General features: G+C 34.7%; 8 non-coding genes across 8 annotated transcripts; 1 reads left to right on the forward strand and 7 right to left on the reverse strand.

Annotated features, from left to right (window-relative positions):
- Window positions 1–595: 595 nt before the first annotated feature.
- On the forward strand, window positions 596–667 carry Trnae-uuc (transfer RNA glutamic acid (anticodon UUC)). Its single transcript has one exon. It is a non-coding gene; the product is annotated as a tRNA-Glu (tRNA).
- Window positions 668–1,694: 1,027 nt separating this feature from the next.
- Window positions 1,695–1,766, reverse strand: Trnad-guc (transfer RNA aspartic acid (anticodon GUC)). The gene has a single exon. It is a non-coding gene; the product is annotated as a tRNA-Asp (tRNA).
- Window positions 1,767–2,838: 1,072 nt separating this feature from the next.
- Window positions 2,839–2,910, reverse strand: Trnad-guc (transfer RNA aspartic acid (anticodon GUC)). The gene has a single exon. It is a non-coding gene; the product is annotated as a tRNA-Asp (tRNA).
- Window positions 2,911–3,202: 292 nt separating this feature from the next.
- Trnad-guc (transfer RNA aspartic acid (anticodon GUC)) lies at window positions 3,203–3,274 on the reverse strand. Its single transcript has one exon. It is a non-coding gene; the product is annotated as a tRNA-Asp (tRNA).
- Window positions 3,275–3,698: 424 nt separating this feature from the next.
- Trnad-guc (transfer RNA aspartic acid (anticodon GUC)) lies at window positions 3,699–3,770 on the reverse strand. Its single transcript has one exon. It is a non-coding gene; the product is annotated as a tRNA-Asp (tRNA).
- A 792-nt stretch (window positions 3,771–4,562) lies between these two features.
- Window positions 4,563–4,634, reverse strand: Trnad-guc (transfer RNA aspartic acid (anticodon GUC)). Its single transcript has one exon. It is a non-coding gene; the product is annotated as a tRNA-Asp (tRNA).
- A 154-nt stretch (window positions 4,635–4,788) lies between these two features.
- Window positions 4,789–4,860, reverse strand: Trnad-guc (transfer RNA aspartic acid (anticodon GUC)). The gene has a single exon. It is a non-coding gene; the product is annotated as a tRNA-Asp (tRNA).
- A 2,173-nt stretch (window positions 4,861–7,033) lies between these two features.
- On the reverse strand, window positions 7,034–7,105 carry Trnad-guc (transfer RNA aspartic acid (anticodon GUC)). Its single transcript has one exon. It is a non-coding gene; the product is annotated as a tRNA-Asp (tRNA).
- Between the last annotated feature and the right edge of the window lie 516 nt (window positions 7,106–7,621).

Genomic DNA, 7,621 nt, shown 5'->3' on the forward strand with positions numbered 1-7,621 from the left:
TATTGGCAATCGAAAATGATTCATTCGAAGTTGGGTTATAATGGAACACGCTTGGATATGGTAATATTCGGTATTCTTAAGTTTTGAAGCACAATTTTAATTAATTTGCCTGTAATTTGATATTTTGGTTGTTGTTTGGTAACAATCGTCTTGCAAAAAATTATAAAACCCGATTAATGGTTTAGTATAGATTTAATTTAACGATACCGCACTCATATCGACATTTTCAAGATTTCAAACAAAATTTCCAATAGAAGTAGCTGTAATTTGATAGTAGGGGAAACTGGGGCACCTTCGGCATTGCGACATATTCGGCAATGGCATTTTCGCATTTCACGTCTCTAGCTAATAGGCTTACGTAGATGCATTTGACATTTTCATATCTTATACGTAAAACTGCAAACACGAATAAAACAAATATAAATAGTACTGCCATCTAGTAGCATTTATCATAAACTTATATGATCAAGTGATCGTTGGAATTAAATTCACCTTCAATAGTTTTCAAACTCACCATACATGGCATCTATAATTCAACTACAATTTAACTGTTGCTATGGTAAGTATTGTGCAATTGATTAGTACTACCAATATATCCCATATGGTCTAGTGGCTAGGATATCTGGCTTTCACCCAGAAGGCCCGGGTTCGATTCCCGGTATGGGAAGGTTTTTTTTGTTTTATTTTATATTATATTTTCTCATGTTTAATAACATTTCTATTTGTTTTTTCTATTACGTTGATGACCATCGGCTACGTTTTTGATGACCTTACTTTACACATACCGATATAAGAAATCGGCCTAGATTATCTCATATATAACAATTTTTCTATTTGATTTGATAGGAACTGTATAGGATTTTAAAGGAAAAATGACAACTTACAGGCACAGAATATTCAATAATAATTTGTAAACATTAATGACAATCGGCTAGCATTCTAATACCCAGAGCTTTTCAATAAATTACGAGAAGACCAAGCTGATGGTATCAACACGCAGGAAGTTCAGTAGACTCGGGCAAACTATGGAACTTGAGAACTACAGCTTCGAGGAAAGATAGAGTTGGCCAAAAGATGCTACTATGGTCTAAGTAAGCAGTTTAGAAAGAAGATCACCTCCCGCCAGACTAAACTCATACATTACAAGACGCTGATACTATGGGGCGTTTGAGAGAAAATTTCTCCGAAAGATCTTCGGCCAATCAGCGTCGACGGTGAATATCGGCGTCGAATGAATAGCTTTACATTCTATACTCGGACATCAACATAGTCAGACGTATCGAGCTGCAGTGACTACGGTGGCTATGCCATATTGTGCGAATGAATGAGAATGCCCAAGCTTAAAATGCCCCAGCTCAAGCGAGCCTACTGATGGTTCACGCAGAAGGGGAAGGCCACGAATTAGATGGAAAGATCAAGAAGAAGACAACATCTCGGAACATGGTCTTTCAAATTGGAGGAGATGCGCACAAGACCGACGCACTTAGAAATCTTTTTTAAGCTCGGCTTATGGAACAACCGTTCTGAAACAATCATCTATGTAAGTAAGTAAGTACTTTAAACTGTATAACATTTTGTATTAATCTAATATAAGTCACCTCAACGTATTATGCCAACATAATATCTTGTATTCTTTATAAATTCCGATATTCTCAAAAATTTTGAAAAAAGAAAGTGCACAAAATCACCATATTCTCCCCGACGGGGAATTGAACCCCGGTCTCCCGCGTGACAGGCGGGGATACTAACCACTATACTATCGAGGATTGTTGTCCTTCTGACATAAAATCCTAATCACATGATACGAAATTACAAAACCCGTGAACAACTTTTTAAATTTACAAAATTTTAAAGAAAAATATATGTGCAGAAGTTCCATTCATTCGATATTTCAAGGAATTTTAGTAGACCATGATTGTATTATTGTGTCCTGTGATCTCATTAGAATAAAATATAGTACATACATTGTCATATTAAATAATGGATCTTGACGAAAACCTCTTTGGCATAAAAAGTTTTTTTTTTACCGATATCTTATATATATATATATATATATTTCTAAAATTCGGCAATATATTTACATGCAAATTATATAATTTAAACAGAATTGTATTTAATAACTTCTATCTTGCATTTTTTATAAATTCCAATACGCTTCAAATTTTCGGAAAAAAGTAAGTGCACGATATCACCATATTCTCCCCGACGGGGAATTGAACCCCGGTCTCCTTGTTATCCTTACAACATCAAATCCTTTTCATAAGTTGCGAAAATTGAAAAAAAAAACCAACAAACAACCCTCTAAATTTAAAAAAACCTACAGAAATTCTATTCATTACAATATGTATGTTTGTATATTTGTATTGTTTGCTTTTCAAAACACTGCCTATTTTAAAAATATCCTCAACGAACACAGAGAGCTCTTCACTCATTCATACCGACGAAGTGCTGTTGTTTGTATAGGCGTAGAAACAACCCCTATACGTTTATAGAGGAACACAATGTGGATTTCTTTAAAGAATACCAAAACAGAGCATAATGTTATGACAGCGAATATAGGGGGGATAACGAATGAAAAGCACAAAAAGGAAACAGATTATAAAATGAATAAAATATACAATCTTTAGATGTAATGAGGGTAAAATTTTGTAATGAATAGCTGTTTAAGATATTTTGAAAAAGGCATATGAGAATTATGAGACATACAAGTCAGTGACAGGAACATGTTGCTTAGAATCAAACTAGGTTATAGTTGGAAATATGAAAAAGTTATCTGCGAATTATAAGTACAAAACCAGTAACATGTGTAGGATATATCATAAAAATGTACTTCTATTCCTCCCCGACGGGGAATTGAACCCCGGTCTCCCGCGTGACAGGCGGGGATACTGACCACTATACTATCGAGGATGTTAATATATATTTTTAATAAAAATAAGTCGACTTTTTAAAAAATAAAGATCTAAGCCCATTTTATCCTAAAAATATTAACCGAGCATCATCGAGTCATCCCTGTACTTTATCTAGGGTCTAAGATCTAGAATTGACGTAACTTGCTATCATATTGCAGAATTTTAGGTGATAATTTAAAATGTGGTCAAACAAGTTGAATACGGCATTCAAAAATCTATCTTCCACAAATTCCATGCCATTATTATTTTTGACGAAAATAAAAAAAAATTAGGGTCAAAAAAGTATTTATCTCCCCGACGGGGAATTGAACCCCGGTCTCCCGCGTGACAGGCGGGGATACTAACCACTATACTATCGAGGATGTTGCATTAAATTGAAATTTATCCAAAATGCTGAATTCGCAGCACTCACACTGCCTTCATTTTAAAATGATTGGAAAAAATTCTCATTGAATCTGCAGTACTTTAGAGTTATATATGCACCTATGTTGCCATCAATATTCTGTGTTGCAATATTCCAGAACAATGAAGAAGGATTGAAAGTCATTACTTTTAATCCAAATATTTATGGGAAGGCGGGGGTACTGACCACTATACTGTCGAGGATAACAACATATTTGAAGCTTAACATGTACCTATTAAAAACACAAATATTGTGGATACTTAACGATATTCAAATAGGATGACTTTTACCGGCCAATTTTAATCGATTGATGATCTGAGTTTTTCCAAAACTACTTGATAATCTACGATACACTGCCGAAGGACATATAAAATATTTACATTCTCCCCGACGGGGAATTGAACCCCGGTCTCCCGCGTGACAGGCGGGGATACTGACCACTATACTATCGAGGATGTTAATACCAATTCATAATTAAAATAAGTCGATTTTTAACCCAAAAGTGCCGAGGAATGCAGTACACCTGTTATTTTTATGTTACTGTGATAACTGCACGTTTCAATTTTATAATCAGAATGCTAAGGACCAGTTATACCAGAATATAACGGTATGGTCTGCAGAGCCTAAACAAGCTCAGCCAAAAGTCTTGGACAATTTGCCCGATAATTATTAACCGAACATTATCAAAACATGCATTCTTATCCGTGTAAACTTTCGGGTATAAGTATGGCCCTCAAAAGGAAATGAAGTTTTTGTTCTACATAATATTAAGTGATCATTACAAAAACTTCCTAATCCATAACTACGGTCTGTAATTTGAATCCAAATTATAATGGACTGACGGATACACATGGATGGATCTATTCATCTAGTGAGATAATGGAATTAGAATTGGGATTTGGGGCGCCAAAACTCTTTAGTCTACATAAACCTCACGAGATAGTTGGGAAGGCTTTAAAAATCATGAACAACAACATACGTATTACTAACAATAACCAGTTACCTACAGATTGGTTCTGCTGATATTTTCAATAGGTAGGTACGAATAAACAAATATCTCCGTCAACGCAGACCAAATTATTAATCTTATATTCTTGGTATGTAGGATGGAATAACCTCAATTAAACTGATCCCATCAACAATCTGTCTAGTCGAGTTGGGTCCACATATTGTCAAATTTCTACCAACGTTCCTTTGACATTTTCTATGTGTTCTCACCTAATTGTAATTTAAAATATTTTAATTATCTCCCCGACGGGGAATTGAACCCCGGTCTCCCGCGTGACAGGCGGGGATACTGACCACTATACTATCGAGGATGGATAAGCAAATTGGAAATAAATTCGTAGAGTTGTTCCTTTCCAAAGTAATTTAAGAAAATCTCGAATGTTTGATTTGAAATGAATAAAAAATTTCAGGGTGGTCTACTCAATAAGAAGCCTTATAATCATAATACCAAAATATTTATATTGTCTCCCCGACGGGGAATTGAACCCCGGTCTCCCGCGTGACAGGCGGGGATACTGACCACTATACTATCGAGGATGATTGGGAATGCTTGAATACAAAATGGTGTGCAGTTGCCGGATCAAATTACAATGGGTCAGTGCCACACTTTGGTCGCCTATGGTTATGTGTACACCGTACAAACATAACTTCTCTTGATTTCACCATTGATTTAAATCCGAAGAAGTACTACATAGCACTCCATAGGGGTACAATTTTCAAAGAATCGACTATTATTTGCAAGCAGGTTAAGTTTGAAAATGAATTCCAAATACGATAACAATATCGTCACAGGTAACGAATCATGGATCAATGTGTATGAGCCAAGAACAAAGCACCAATTGACCATGTGGGTTTTCGAAGATGAGACAAATCGAACCATTTAGAACCTCTGCTCATTTTCTAATTTAGAGTAGATAATTCTTAGAACATTGGTAGACGAATCATAGATCAATGGGCATGAGCCTAAATCAAATCACCAATGAACCATTTGCGGAACCTCTGCCCATTTTCTAATTTGAAGTAAATAATTCTTAGAGTATTGGTAGAAAAGTGCCAATATAGGTCCATGTTTTGATACAGTTGCAGTATGTTTAAGGTCCCAGCTAAGTTTTCGTATATTTTGTTCCATTCCAATCGAATTTATTAATCTGACATTTTAGTAGTTATTTTGAAGCTTCAAATTCAATAATAATAAAATATATTTCCCCAACAGTACTCCCAAATATTTAGATATGTAATTATTGTTATTGCACCACAAACAATAACAAATATCACTTTCGACCTTTACCCTGTTGGGTTATGCATGTGTAGGTATGTCCTCATTTCATATTAACACATGACTGATTGTCTGTAACCAAATATTTAAATAATTTATTATAATATGACAGCATATCCGTAACAACAACAACACACACGCTCACACGTGTTTGCATCAAAATTATTTGGCAAAGGATAACGATACCGACACATACGTGCATATAAAAAACCCCCCAATATGTTTTCCTATATTTGTGGGAAATGTCATTAAATACGGCATGACCGAATGTGTCCCCAGTGTAATACCGTAACTGAATCTATAATATGATATGTTATACCATAGGTGTAGTGGCATGTGTATGGTAATATTTTTATTGTGGCAAGGTTGCAGCCCTTTTGTTTGTGTACGCAGTAGCATGTATGTTTTATGACATATTACCACCACGAAAACCGAATAAAATTGTATCTTCTGAATTTTCATTTTTGCAAATGCATTATGTAAACAATTGTTGTTGTTGTTGTTCGGGGTCACATAAAACCGCATTCATATCTGCATTAATATTAGCATATTCACACATTTATGTTGCATTGAAAAAACACTGCATTATATTAAGGTTTGCTATCATAAAATATTAAGAGCGAAAAACAAATCTCAGGTAATAAAATAATAATGCAATTAGCTCCGGACAGCTTCTGCAATGTAACAGAATGTAATTAACGACAACGAGAAGCTCGTGAACGAATTAAAATGTTATAAAGATATTTATAAGGTCACTGCATGTATCTTATATGAGAATATCAAGTCCTTTCGTTTAACCCATTACCGCCCTCTGACCCATATGAGGACACCTGTTTAAACAGAGACAACTATAAGTAATACCGTAAACTTTCTCATTGTAAATGCCCATAAGGCTGCTGTGGGTTACGTGTGATTTATAAACAAGGACGCGTGGTCCCAAGAGCCAAAACAAGTGTTATTTTTAGTATTTTGTAATCTCGGTTCAGTTGTGTTTTTTAAAAAGTTTTACTATTATTAATTATACCAAGTGATTTAAAGTTAGTAATTTTTGGTGTATAATATCTCGATTACGTGTAGAGAAGCGTGTTATATTTGAAATAAACAAAAAGTGAAAAATTCGGCTAAAAGGTAAGATAAGGTTCTTATGTAGGGACACACCTTTTTCTAAAAAGTGAGTTTTTAAGTTTTTTATGGAATCCCTTTTTTTAGTCGATAATGAATTGATAAAAATCAATTAAAGCAATTTTTGGGCGTTAATGGGTTAGTAATAAGGTAACAAGATTTTAAGTGAGTGATAGAAAAACAACAAAATTGTATATATGGTTAGAAAGCCTGTTCTAACACCATCGCGTAGGTCTATGCTTCCAAAATTTGCTTTCAATAATCTTCGTAATTTTCTCGGTGATCTCACCTAATTCAAAATATTTGAACTATCTCCCCGACGGGGAATTGAACCCCGGTCTCCCGCGTGACAGGCGGGGATACTGACCACTATACTATCGAGGATGGATAAATAAAGTAGTAATAAAATGGTAGAGTTGCTTCTTTCCAAAACAAAACAGCCAGTAAGGAAAGTTCAAAAGTCGGACGGGACCTACGATATGATACCCTTCACCACTTTGGGTACATAAAAGATATGTCAATATCTACAATATCCTGTAGATATAACGGACATAGAATCTTTGGAGGACCATTGAGATGGAATCGGGCGAAATTAAATGTGCTAAATAGATATTTGAACCAATTGAAAAACCCCATACACATACCATTCTGAAATCAAGGAAAAATTGCATGTCAAACGGACAGACTTGGTTTCTTTGGTGAATCATTTGTATGAAATCGAGTCAAATTATGTATGAGGGCTATATAAAAACACATGGACCTCATTGAGTAATATAGTGTAATTGAGTAATATAGAGAACATAGTGATTACAAAAAACAAATGGTGTATGCAACACCTTTTTTTGTAATCTCTATATTCAATTTTATACCCTCTGCCAAATTTTGTGTAACCACCATTTA

This window comes from Musca vetustissima, unplaced genomic scaffold, assembly GCF_032173495.1.
Source record: "Musca vetustissima isolate MV318-11 ecotype Yass unplaced genomic scaffold, APGP_CSIRO_Mvet_v1 utg117559, whole genome shotgun sequence".
Classification (NCBI taxonomy): domain Eukaryota; kingdom Metazoa; phylum Arthropoda; class Insecta; order Diptera; family Muscidae; genus Musca; species Musca vetustissima.